This window comes from Pelodiscus sinensis, chromosome 3 (assembly GCF_049634645.1).
Source record: "Pelodiscus sinensis isolate JC-2024 chromosome 3, ASM4963464v1, whole genome shotgun sequence".
Taxonomy (NCBI): Eukaryota; Metazoa; Chordata; order Testudines; family Trionychidae; genus Pelodiscus; species Pelodiscus sinensis.
Window position 1 is genome coordinate 145385641 of NC_134713.1, and position 14203 is coordinate 145399843.

Here is a 14203-nt window from a genome sequence, read left to right on the forward strand (position 1 = left end):
CCAGGGGATCATGAGGCAATCTAGCGCCCCCTTCCCCCCCCATCAATACTTCTCCCCTCCCCCCCCCCCCAAGTTTTGCTGCTATTTTTGGGTCCAGTCAGTTCTTCCTTTTTTTTTTTTTTTTTTTTTTGCTTAACAAGTTTCGCTGCTATGGGCCTGGGGTGGGGTGGGGTGGGGAGGGGAGGGGTTGGCACATGGGGGTTTCTCAAAAATCAAAAAGGGGGAGTGATGCCAAAAAGTTTGAGAACCACTGATCTAGAGCTATTTAGATTTCATTTAGTGAAGGAGTGTTTTGTACATGTTCTGATCCTGCTCAGGACACTTTATGCCATGTATTTGTGGTTAGCATGCTGTGAGATCTCACTTGCTAAATCAGTTCTGAGAAGGAAGATTCCTAAAGAGCATCTAAATATTGCAGGAATTTGGTTTGGCCGTTTATTAGGAAGCACCATTAGTCCTATTTTGAAAACTGTTTTTCTGGAGCTGTAGTCATCTGTGTGATAAATGAAACCAGAATCCTAACGATTTGTGATCTCATGACATGCTTTATAAGAACAGGGTTCTATTTTGCCCCATGTGTCTAGTGTAAATTGTGTTAATGCATTTTTCGCTTTGCTTATGGTCAGCATAGAGCAGGGGTGCTGGACTCTGCTGAATACTAACTCCAGAAATAGCTTTTCAGTACTCCGTCTGAGGGAGTGTATAATCCTAAAATGTGTATAATCTAGTTCATTTGTGTGGTACTCTGGCATTTCCAAGATGAGGCACTGTACAGGGTTAACTCAGATGTGACAGTAAGCAAATGCGCAGCTCTAGCCAAGAGCTGGCTGAGCTGCGGCAAAAGCCAGCAGGAAGCTATTTAAAGAGCTGATCAAGACCCGAGTTGCAATATGACAGTACCTGTAAGAAATTTTAAGTTACTTTCACCACTGGGTATACCATTTTAAAAAATGAATATTTGCTGGTGTCTGCAGCACAGTTCTGTGACAATCTGAGATCTTATTATGTGGTAACTGTTAGCAAAGGTTGATTTACAGATCTAAAGGCCAGAGGGACCATTATAACAATCTAATCTGACCTCCCTTTTTACAAAGGCCATACTGTTTCCCCCAGGAATTTCTGCATCATGCCCATGAATTCTGTTTGAACTAGAACTTATATTTTAGAACGACATTCAGTCTTGATTTACAGACTGTAAGTGATGGAGAGCCCTCTTCCTCCCTTCCTCAGATGTTTAATGGTTAATTACACTCATTTAAAATTTTCATTAGTGGTGACCTTTAGAGATGTCAGTGTGTAGTCAACTACACGATGAATTGACAAGCCTGAGCTTATCGGTTAATTCTATTGACTACACACACACACCCCTTGCTGCCTCTGTATCTGAGGCAGTGGGGGGGGGGGGGGAAGGGGGAGTCTGTGACTGTGCCGGTGGGGAGCTGGCTTTTAAGCCAGGTTTCTGCGCTACTTCTGTCAGAGGCAGCACAGCAGGGTGCGGGGGGGTGGTCAGTGCAGGCTGCCATTGAGCAGCCTCTGTCTCTAGCAGGTCCAAGCTCTAGCTGGCTTTTAAATAGAGGCAGCAGTGCAGGGTGGCAGGGGGCTCCCTGGGAGTGGGGCTGGAAGTGCACTGTCTGCAGGCTTCACCCCTGGAGCTGTCAAATAATCATGTAACTGCTAATATTTGATGCGGTTACACAATTATTAAATTACTCCTTCTTATACTCACCTTCTATTTTGGTCTGTTGCCATGAAAGGCACCATCTTAAATCCAGCCTCTTTCAAATCAAGACAGACTCTGTCCATGCTGCTTCTAAGTCACTCAGAAGGGTCACACTAAAGAAAAGGGGAAAAACATAGAGTGTGGGAGAAGACCAATGCAGAAAAGAGAGAAACTTCCCTGTGAGTTTTTTGAAATATTGAACATATGGCCACTTTTGCTAAGAACCAAGTTTAACTGTCAATCTTGGATTCTCTGCTCAGAGCAGTCACTATATTGTTAGGCTAGCTATGTAGGTGCATGCAGATTTATTTTATCAGCTGAAAACTTCCCTTGACTTGCTAGCAAAAAGTCCAGAATAATAAGGATCAAATGTCAGCTTCAGTCCTGCTGAGTATCACAGATTTGGCTTCTGTAGTAACACATTCTATTCAGCAAGAATCTTGATGGCACCATGGGAACTTTCTATGTCCAAATATATGCCACAGTTTTCTGAGAGTTTTCTAATCCTGATGTCTCAGACCCAATAATGTGTTTAGGAGAATTATTTGGAGGTTTTAGTGAAATTATCTGAGCGTGGAACTGAACTAGTGTGCAGACAGAGATAAAAGCCACTGGGTCATGTCTATATGTGCTTCAATACGGCAGTGGCTAAAGACAAGATGAATATCCTGGGATGGAAGAAGTATCTTAAATATTTATACCCAGTATTTCTTCCCAGATTGCACCAGGTAAAACCACTTACAAATCTGGAAAGAATTATATTTGTGATTGTGTATGATTTAGGCAAGAGTTAGGAGGAAGTGAACGTTCTCATGCATTCCTGCTTTAAGACTATGTATCACATTTTCTAACACAGCTGGTAGAGATACTACCATGCAGATATTGTGAACTGTTTAGTGTCAGGGTGAATCAACAAAGATTGCATTTGCTCTTAAGGTGTCTGACCCAGATTTAAAGAGTATACATTTTTGCATTCTGAGTCAGTGCTAGGGTTCAAGTATGCTGAATGGTACATCTGCTAGTGGTACCTGCACAAATACAGTTTCTGATGGATCGCTTCATTATTACTCTAATATTAGCAGCAGGTTTCTAACATTAGGTTATATCTACACAGTAGCATTATTTTGGCCTTTTCATGAGCACTGGCTCCCTGATTGGACTGGGAGGCAGGTGAATGTGCGAAACATCCTCCTGTTCTGCCAGGAAGTGCAGTGCTTCTAAGTGCCACATGCTCCTCACAGGGTGGGGGCATGGTGGAGGAAACTTCACTTGCTCCCCCTACCCCCAGGCCATTGCAGCTCCTGGCAGGGTGGAGGAAATGTTATGCACTTCCCCCGGTCCCCAGGACCTGATTGGTCTGGGGGCGGAGGAGCGACAAGGCCTCCGTGGGCCAGATCAATCCACTTGGCAGGCCGGATCTGGCCTGCGGAGGCCCTCTTGCCCATCCCTGGTTTCAGCTATGTGGGAAAAGCAAATGCTCTTTATAGACAAAGAGGAAAAATGAGGACTAGCTGCAACTTCAAGTACAAATAATGTGCAATTGCTGAATGTTTAACATTCCAAAGGACTTGGTTTGAAAGAATAAGTTGTGCAGTGTGTTATGTGAAATAAATCACATTCATCAGCTCTATGACTAATCATGTCATGACTTTGCAAGGTTACTCATTTTCTCATTTCTATTTCCTCAATTTGTTTCCCAAACAGAAAGCTCAAATACTGGACTGTCCAGTTCAAAACCGGACACCTGGCAACCCTAGTCCCATTGAAGCCAATGAGAGTTAAACACATGTCTGAAATTAAGCCCATTAAGAGGTGTGCTAAATAGGGATAGACTGCTGAACTGCAGCCTATAAGAATAAAATCAGTCAAGTGTCTTATAGGAGTTGCAGATGTTCTTCATAACTAATGTGGAATCATCCTGCCCAAAATTTATTGAGTTAAGATGATGTTGGTAAATAGTGCTGGAGGGAAGCAAGAGGTATTCGAAGATGATGTGTTCATTACTGTGATGTCTCTCTTTTTTTTTAAGATTGCCACTTGCAACAAACTAAGGAAATGGTTATTGCATTTGAAAGTTTTTCTCCATAAATAAATGTCACTTTAAAATACCTTAATAATTATGTTCGTATTGAGTTTCTGCAGGGATTTGAACGGTAACATTTACATATTTTATTTAATTCATTAACGTTCTCCTAGTGAGTTAAAATTATGATGTCCTGTTTAAATGGAGCGGCTTGCTTGTTGTAGAGAAGCTGACTTATTCAGGTTTGTACTAAAAGAACAGTGCCCAGCTCCTTGGAAGAGACAACTACACAATCATACCATGGTCTCTAAAAGTAACATCAGGTACAATGAGCAAAGTATAAAGTTTATTTGTAAATAATATTATTAAATCAGGTTAGAAACCAGGAACAGTAATGTAAAGGCAGAAGTTATCCCCTGGGTGGGCATGGGGCAAAAGACATAGTGCTATATATTCAGGACAATGGCAGTGGTGTTTACGTATTTCTTCAGATCACATTAACAGTAACGATATTTAGTGCTTGTATTACAATGTTAACATTGTTTCAGTATTCAGCTGCTGGATTTAAAACTAGAACTTTCTACTCTCTCTTTTATTGAAACAACCTAGAATGCTTCTGAACAATCTAATCCGGTAGCTCAAGTAGCTTTACTGTTTTAATATGCATAATTTCAATTTTGAACAGTAATTCCTTGGCCCTATAGTTAGAATGTGGCTTGCCAGTGAGAAAAATACAAGGGAAATGGAGGGTAAGAAGGTTGTATGGCAGTTTTTAAAGAGACATTGTGGTGGCAGTATGAGTACATATACCTTGCATTACATTTACCTTGTGTTTTCGCTTCTATTACAATTTTGCTCTGCAATTTCCATTTATTTCATTGATAAATGCACTGTTTACCAGAGATCTTGCTCCCAGATGGTTTTGGTAAGATTTTTTCCTTGCTCTTATGTGATAAGAAGACAATGAGATGAAAAACGTCTCAGCTTTGCTTTATGTGTGTGAATCAAGCAGGGTAGGCTCTGTTGACTCATCAGCATAAACCAGTACATTGTAGCTTCTTGACCCTAATTGGCATGCCCTGGCATCCTCCTGCAAGTTCCCCTTTACAATGGGAGGGAGGATACTTGCTATTTTCTCCTATCATGCTGGTTGTGGTGATGGTATCATCCAGTGCAATTTTTCAAAACTGCTTAAGACTGGGGAGTCAATAGAATCGGAACAGGAAAGTTAAAAAATAGAATGGGGACAAAAGGAGATTGCAGCAGGGATCTGAATACTTATGCCTATGGATCTCACTGACATCCGCATTGATCTGTTTGCAGCTTGGACGTACCAAACAGGGCCTCCAACATGGAAAGATAAAGGTGTTGTCTGTTGTGACATGATCTCTGTACTTCAGGGACTCAGATCTAAAATACCCAGAAGGGGACTGGCCAACTGTCATTCTCCCATCTGATTGCTGTGGCTCCAAGTTTTCTTCTTTTCATCAACAATTTTAGGTGAAGATATCATTTGCCACCATTTACCCAGTTTGGGTCAGCTAGACTTTTAATCACCCCCATAATTGGAGACCGTTTTGTGTAGTTTTAGTAATGCTACAGCATATTAACACCAAATCTTTAAATGTGTCTGTATCTTTCTTGCATTCCTATGGTAAACATTTGGAAATCTAGTCTGGAGTGTGTTCCTCTGAGCTACACTGATTTGTTGTATAGACCTAGCAACGCAGTGGCTAATATTAAAAAGTTACCAAACTGAGTTTCTGAGTCATCACTGTTACCCCTCCCTCTTAAAATAGGAAATAAATATAAGCACTCTGTGACAATTTTTTGCAAGTGTTAACTTTTTAAAGAATATATTTGGATATTAGAGTAAAATACAGAATTCCTGGAATTGGACTCAGAATACCTGATCACAAAATTAGAAGTGATGGTCTGTCTCCTGCAGTTGATTAGTAGCATCTCCTACATAATCATCTGTTTCTCCTTTTGTTTTATGGTTACATATCAAAAGAGGCTACTGAATGGGTTTTAATAAGGAAGAGACATTTAAATTTGCAGTAGCCATTGCCCTTTGATTAACCACAAGAGCCAAAAGGGGAGGTAAGGAACAACAACAAATTGCAACAATTATATCTTCCCCAGAAAATGTGAATGATTAGTAAACAGAAGAATCTGGCATTTTGTTCTACAGTTCTCTGAAGTACTGTACAAAACTGTTTCCTCTTCTCTTTTTAAGCTTTCCAATATCTCTTGTTCAAGTTCAGATGTATCCATTTTATATAAAACCTACCATTGAATTATAAAATTAAAGTCAGCACCAGTTGCAGCAGTGAATGCAAAGATTGCATGCTACAAGAAGGCTTAGATACTCTGGGAAAGTGAGATATTAGATAGCTAGCATATACTTGCGTAATATTAAAACTGAATTTGACCTAAGGCCAAGTTTCTTGTCTGTGGATGAAGTATGAAAATGTGAGAACATAGGAAAAAAGTGTGTTAGAAAACAGAAGAAACAAAGCAGGCAATTACATTCTGGTGGTCTGATGCTGCATTATTTGTATACCCCAAATTCAAGTCTACAGCAAATTTAGGTGCACAGAGAAGGTGGCCTTACTTCTCTCTATTTTTCAAATTACTTTTCACATGTAGCTTTTTATCCTTCTCTGCACTGCCATTGTATTGGATTTCACTCCAAGAACCTCTTGTATCCACTTTTAGTCTAGAGTATTGCAGTGTACATTATTGTCCAATTACCTTTTTCTATTTAACTTTTCAGAACTTAGAGATAAATTGGTATCCTTATCAAATGCTGTTCGTTCACAGGCTGAAGCTGACATGTCACCTCTGTCTCTGCACTTGTTACAATCATTCATTGGCTTACTCTCCTTAAATTGTCTACAATAAGGGTGGCTTTTTAATAGTAAATGTATACTGATTTAAACATATAGAGAAGGATTAAAGAACTGTGTTAATAATGAAAAAGCGTTTTTATAGTGGTTTTACAAGCCACCACTATCCTCATCAAAGATGCACAAAACAGCTAGAGTAAAGCCCCCAGGTCTGGCCATGAGACCTAATGTGCAAACTGAGGTTATGTCTAGACTGCAGGTTTCTTTCGGAAGAAGCTTTTCTGGAAGAGAACTTCCAAAAAAACTTCTTCCAAAGAGTGCGTCCACACTGCCAAAGCGTATCAAAAAAGCGATCAAAAAAGAGATCTCGCATTTAAGCTGTGATTACCATGGATGGAGTAGCCACCAGGGCACCTGTGCTTTTTCTCTTTCCTCTTCTTTCCCCCGTCCATTCAGAAAAAAGGCTTCTTCCTCATAGAAAGAGGATTACCAATGCCAGAAAAACCCCTCTGTTCTTTTGATTTTTTTTCAAAAGAACGTGATTACGGTATGGATATAATTGAAGTTTTTTTTGGAAAAACGGCCATTTTTCCGGAAAAAAGCCCCTCTGTAGTGTAGACATACCCAGAGCAACGCATTGCAAAGCGTAAATACAAATGTGAAGTTCTTCTTAAGTTTGTGAACTATGTGCATGTTTTTAATGAACTGAAGAAACTAAGGCCTAATTCTTTAGCATCTTGGTAGAGATTACACAAACTATTCAGCCTACATAAAAGAGGCAGGCAAAATGGCACAGGAAGCTTGGGAGGAGTCCTTCAGCAATCAGCAGCATGTACTGCCTCTTAGACCAGCACTTTTTTTAACTCGTTCCCTTTCTCTGGTGAAACTGTCAGTGCAAAAACTTTGCCATTATAGATGTAGCCTAATACCGTCTAAAAATGCCAGAATAGAGAGTTAGTCACGCTAGGCATGTGGACTAGAAATCAAAGGGCTGTGCCATCTCTTTTCTTACTCTTCTATGTGAATGCCAGGGAAGCGGCTCTGTGCTCTTTTCCCAAGTCCCCACACATGAGTAGGCAGCATGCAGGTCTATAGTGACAGGTTAAATGCTACAAAATATAGAGACCATTTATGGTTCACACACAGTGTTGAAGGGTGACACTGTATTTAAAGAATAATATTGAAAGCTGCATACAAGGCTTTAGCCATGTCGTTCAGACTCTAATCAGTGAGAATTATAGATCCTACTTGACTGTTTGAAAATTCACCCGAGAGTTTCCTAAAGAAATTTTAACTTATGCTGCTAATTAAGCAACTTCTGGCATTAAATACTGCAACTCAGAAAACAGTGCCCATTTTTCTCAGCTCAGCAATCTGAATACTCACCTGGTGAGTCATTTGTGGCCATGTAAACAATCTGAAATTGAAAAAAACACTTTTTAATTAAAACTGACATTTCTAAGCCTATTGCTGATAATATCCTCCTTCATGACAACAGATATTATTTGTGCTAACAGTGTAATAGAAGCTCCGCACAAGAGATTGTAAAACTGTTTCCATAATGCTTTAATATCATGAAGAAGTGTTTATTGTATGAAAAAATGTACTCATTGGCTACACATTAAGGGTCAGCCCAACATCCAGTGAAGTCAATGGAAAGATTCCCATTGATGTCTCTGGTTATAGAACTGGATCTTTACTGCCTAGAGTCAGGTCCTTGTGTTCCTTATTGGCCTATAATGCTGGATTTATTATAAACTATTACACACCTCCTTAGGATGATGTCACAGGATCTATGCTCCCTTTTGAGTTCTGAGAGGAACCCTCCTGAACCAGTAACATCCTGTTTCAGCTTTGCGTAAAAGAGTCCAGTGGATGAGGTAAGGGTAAGAGATGGTCTTGGTGAAACTGTTAGGGGTTTACAAAGATATCTAATTTGCTGATTCCAGCTTTTAGGGCCTAAAGCTGACATTCTGTGAGCTGTGTGGCTTGGAGTCACCTCTCTCTTTCCCAGTCTGATGGATGAGGTTGGTGATTATAACAGTCCCTTTCTGAAAACCCAAAGAGTGGTTCATAGAGGAAACCATTATTAGCAAGCCTAACTAAGAGCAAGGCATGATGGGCAATAAAGTATATACAGTAGTCTTTTCACAAAATAGAGTGACCAAGAGACCATGCTGTTCTTACCGTCAGTCTTACTGTTCTTACCATCTAGAAGTGCATGTAAGGGGGAAAAACCCCAAAAACAAAGGATTATAGGGTTTGTTTTTAATTATTTTGATGTGGACAGCTGTCAAGTATTTTAAACAGTCAGACTGTGCCTCTTTCTTTCGTTGTAGGGTGCTGTAAAGGCTTTCCAGGGGATCTCCCTATTTAGATTGCAAATACATGCCTCTTTGACCTGCAACAGATGTGTCTATCTATGGCAGAATGTTGAGACAAGCAATTTAATTATCAATGTGTATTATTTAAAAATACAGTGTGTTATTTGTTTGTAATGAGAAAAGACAGGATCAGAGCAGGAAATAGACAAATGTGATATATAGAAATAACTGCTGTATGAATATTGATAGAAAATGAATTTTTATTTATTTTAGAAACACTGCATGAAAGGGGTTGAATGCAAAATCAATATAAGTGTAGTATGATTTTTTTCTGTAGTGAGTGTTCCTGATATGCATAGAGGTATATTAATATTAATATGTTATATCTACAGTAAGATGGTAGCATTTGAAAATCACTGCATCACTTTTTTCATTTATATCACAGTTAATTATAGTTGACAGATGTATTGGAGCATAAGCTTTCGTGGGCAAAGACCCACTTCGTCAGATGCATGTAGTGAAAATTTCCAGAGGCAGGTATAAATATGCAGGCAAGAATCAGGCTAGAAATAAGGAGGAAAATTAAATTAGGGAGGATGAGGCCCACTTCTAGCAGCTGATCTGGAGGTATGAACACCAAGGGTATGTCTACACTACAAAGTTAGTTCGAACTAACAGACGTTAGTTCGAACTAACTTTGATAGGCGCTACACTAGCGCTCCATTAGTTCGAACTTAATTCGAACTAACGGAGCGCTTAGTTCGAACTAGGTAAACCTCATTTTACGAGGATTAAGCCTAGTTCGACTAGCTAGTTCAAATTAAGGGCTGTGTAGACCCTTAATTTGAACTAGTGGGAGGCTAAGGCTTCCCAGGTTTCCTTGGTGGCCACTCTGGCCAACACCAGGGAAACTCTATTGCCCCCCTCCTGGCCCCGGAGCCCTTAAAGGGCCACGGGCTGGCTACACAGTTTGTGCCAGTTGCAAGGCTGCCAGCACCCGTGCCAGCAGACCCTGCACCTGCCACACCATGAGCTAGCCACCCGAGGACACCCAGCCCTCCATTGCTCCCCAGGACCAGCCTGGCGGCTCCCAGGAGCCTGCCCGGGGGCGCAAAAGGCGGGCGCCCGCTTGATCAAGTGCGGCGATCGTGGACCTCATCGACGTTTGGGGGGAAGCCTCCAATGTCCACGATCTCCGCACTAGCCACAGGAACGCGGCCGTCTACGGCCGCATGGCTGCCACCCTGGCCGCCAGGGGCCACCAGCGCAGCCGGGAGCAGGTCCAGTGCAAAATTAAGGACCTGCGGCAGTCCTACTCCCGGGCCTGCCAGCCAGGGGCCGACCCGGAGGCCTGCCCCCACTTCCACGCTCTGGACCGCCTCCTGGGGGCTCATGCCGTCCCTGCCCCCCGGGACGTGATAGATCCCGGGACAGAGGGCCCGCTCCAGGAGACGGAGGAGGAGGAGGAGGGCTCTGAGAGCCAGGAGCCTGCCACCAGCCTGCCCAAGACCCGGGACCCCCGAGGCACCCCACAGAGCCGTTCGCCTGTGTCGTCCGAGGCCGGGGAGGCGTCCACATGTGAGTACCATCGTGTTCCCCTTATGTGTATGGGGGGCTGAGGCAAGAGGGAGCCTCGGGACCGTGCGCCTGGACCTTGCCCACCAAGGAGCAGCAGCTGGGGATCCTTCAGGGGCCCTGGCCTTGCAGAGGGGAGCTGGGTTTCACACACCTGGGCCCCTGGGGTAATTGACCGTTGGTCTTGTTGCACCACAGCTGCAGCTGCAGCACCAGGGCCTGCAGGGTGCACTACACCGCCTGCAGCAGCTGCCCGTGCCCGAGCAAGCAGGAGAGCCAGGAAAGAGGAGGAGTACCAAAGGCGGCACCTCCGGTTCATGGACCACCAGCTCCGCACCCAGGACCACTGGGTCCAGAAGGACCTGAGGTTGCGCCGGAGGAGTCTGGAGGCCCTGGAGGAGCAGGGCCATGCCCTGCGAGGCCACCTCCAGAGCCTGCTCGACCGCTTCCCATTTCCTGCTCCCCCTGCTCCTCCTGCTCCCCCTCCTGCTCCCGCTCCTGCTTCCTCCACACCCCCTGTCCCTCCTGAGCCCCCTCCACAACCATTTCCCACCAACGCCCCCGGACCCGCAGTGTGGTGAGACGGGAGAGGCAGCCGGACTCCCACCACTGAGCTTTCCTTTCCCTTCCTCCCTTCCCTCCCCTTCCAGCTCCCTCGTCCCAGGTTTCCCCCTCCCCTCTCCTACCCTTCCCCCTTCCTCCCCCCACCCCACTTATGTTAAATAAACATATGTTTTTGTTTGAAAAACAGGTGTCTTTATTTTACAGTAGGTAGGGAGGGGAAAGGGGAAGGGGGGTAGGGTGGAAGAAGGCCCCAGTGGGGCATGCAGGGTGAGGTCAGTCCTCCTCCTCCACCAGGAAGCTCTCCCACAGGGCTTCCCGGATCCGGACGGCCCCCCGCTGGGCTTCCCGGATGGCGGCGGTGAGGGGCTGACCGTAGTGTCCAGCCATGCGGTCAGCCTCAGCCATCCAGGCTGGCAAGAAAGCCTCCCGCTTCCGCTCACACAAATTGTGGAGCACACAACATGCTGCCACCACGGGAGGGATGTTGTGCTCGGCCATGTCCAGACGGGTGAGGAGGCATTGAAAGCGGGCTTTCAGTCGCCTGAAGGCCCCCTCCACCACGATGCGGGCCCTGGTCAGCCTGGCATTGAAGGCCTGGCGGGAGGGATTGAGGTGCCCCGTGTAGGGCTTCATCAGCCACGGCTGCAGTGGTTAGGCGGCATCCCTCACCAGGCACATGGGCATGTCCACGTCCCCGACCCTGATGTGGCGGTCGGGGAAGAAGGTCCCGGCCTGCAGCCGCTGGCACATGGAGGAGTTGCGGTACACCCGGGCGTCGTGTGCTTTGCCGGACCAGCCCACATTAATGTCCGTGAACTGTCCCCGGTGGTCATACACGGCCTGCAGGATCACGGAGAAGTACCCCTTGCGGTTGACGTGCCAGGATGCCTGGTGTTCCGGGGCACGGATGGGGATGTGTGTCCCGTCGATGGCCCCCTCGCAGTTGGGGAAGCCGAGGGTGCCGAAGCCCCGTATGACGGCGTTCGGGTCGGTGAGGCGGACCACCCTGCGGAGCAGCACCCAGTTGATGGCCTTGACCACCTGCGGAGAGAGACACAGCAAAGCGCCAATCAGTGGGGCGCCCGGGTGGCTGGGAGCATTCGTGCCCTGGCAGTGCCCCGCGCCCCACTCCCGGTAGCAACCCCCCTGGCGGTGTGTAGTACGGCCGGGACAGACCGACCCCTCCGGTGCGGGGCGCTTTCGCCTCCTCCTGCCCCCCCTTTGTCCCTGGGGCGGCCCATCCCCTCCTCGCAGCCCCTCTTCCCCCCAGCTCGGTGGCCGACGAGTGCCATACCTGCATGAGCACCGCTCCGACGGTGGATCTCCCCACGCCAAACTGGTTCCCGACGGATCGGTAGCTGTCCGGCGTGGAGAGCTTCCAGAGGGCAATGGCCACCCGCTTCTGGAGGGGGATGGCGGGCCTCATGCGAGTGTCCCTTCTGCGCAGGGCAGGGGCGAGCCACTCGCAGAGCTCCAGGAAGGTGTCCCTCCTCATCCTGAAGTTCTGGGTCTAGTGTCGGTCCTCCCAGCGCTCCAGGACGATGCGGTCCCACCAGTCGCTGCTGGTGTCCAGATGCCAGACGCGGTGGGGCACGCCGGTGCCGGGGCGCCGCCGCGGCTCCTCCACAGCCCCCAGGGCGGCCAAGCGGAGAGGCAGGGGGCTGACGTGCACCAGGTGGTGCCAGGCAGCCTCAAGCCATTGCTGGCAGGCTTGCAGCAGCAAGTCCAGAAAGTGCACCAGAAGGTGCAGGGCGAGCTGTGGCTCCATGTTGCCACCTGCGGCGGCCCCCCCCCGAAGGGAAGCACTGACACAGACGGGCACAGAGACCAACGCTTTGCTGTCCCCCGGCGAGGTTGGCAAGCAAGCAGGAAAAGCTGAGAACCGGCTGTCCAGGGGGGTCCCTTTAAGCTCGAGCCTCAGACAGCCTCAGACAGCAGCCACACAAAGCAACTACTGACCTGATGCCTTGCCAGAACCTGTTTCAGCCGCCCTTAAATGCCCCCCTGAGTCCAATCAGTGTGGACGCGCTAGTTCGAATTAGCAAAACGCTAATTCGAACTAGTTTTTAGTTCTAGATGCTCTAGTTCGAATTAGCTTAGTTCGAATTAACTAATTCGAACTAAGTTAGTTCGAATTATCGCTGTAGTGTAGACGTACCCCAAGAGAGGAGAAACTGCTTGTGTAATTGGCTAGCCATTCACAGTCTTTGTTTAATCCTGAGCTGATGGTGTCAAATTTGCAGATGAACTGCAGCTTAGCACACACCAGGACACACCACACCATCCATTGTCTACAGCCAAGCACTGAGGTACAACCTCATTTGCTCCAACCCCTCAGACAGAGACCAACACCTACAAGATCTTCAACAAGCATTCTTGAAACTACAATACCCACACGAGGAAGTAAGGAAACATGTACCCAAAAGCCTCTTGCTGTGGGACAAGCCTAAAAAAGAAACCAACAGAACACCACTGGCCATCACCTACAGTCCTCAGCTAAAACCTCTCCAACGCATCATCAGGGATCTACAACCCATCCTGGACAATGATCCCTCGCTTTCACAGGCCTTGGGAGGCAGGCCAGTTCTCGCCCACAGACAACCCGCCAACCTGAAGCATGTTCTCACCAGCAACTATACTCCCATACATCTGTTAGTCTATAAGGTGCTACAGGACTCCTTGTTGCTTTTTCAGATCCAGACTAACACAGCTACCCCTCTGATACTTAATTACAGTTATTATTTACTTTAGTTCTCATCCAATGGTTGGGGCTGTGACTTCAAAGATTAAGAGTAAAATGCTATGTTCATCTACCTTATAAGCTTTCACAGGAGTACTTTTACTGTACTTTCTCCGGGCCTAGAATTTGACAAAAAAACAGCAAAATTTCACTGGAGAAATGCCACTGATTAAGTTGTTGAGTAAAAATACATGAGTAGAGACTGTTGTCACCCTGAAAGAAGGGTGACTATTGTCAATGGTATTTTTTTAAAAAGTGCTTTGTAGCTATAATGCATACTTGCCATTAACATAACACAAACAAAAATTATAGCTTCCTTGCATAAGAATTATCTGTGTCCTTTAATGTGTGTGTTGCAGCCTTCTAACTGGGGAGAATAGAGGAACTTCACCTTTCTCTAAAGTC

The 14203-nt window shown here is 45.9% G+C and overlaps 1 protein-coding gene across 8 annotated transcripts in view; it reads left to right on the forward strand.

Moving 5' to 3' along the window:
- Positions 1-14203, forward strand: part of HHAT (hedgehog acyltransferase) — a 361176-nt gene that overhangs the window by 222368 nt on the left and 124605 nt on the right. The gene's annotated exons all lie outside the window — the stretch shown is intronic.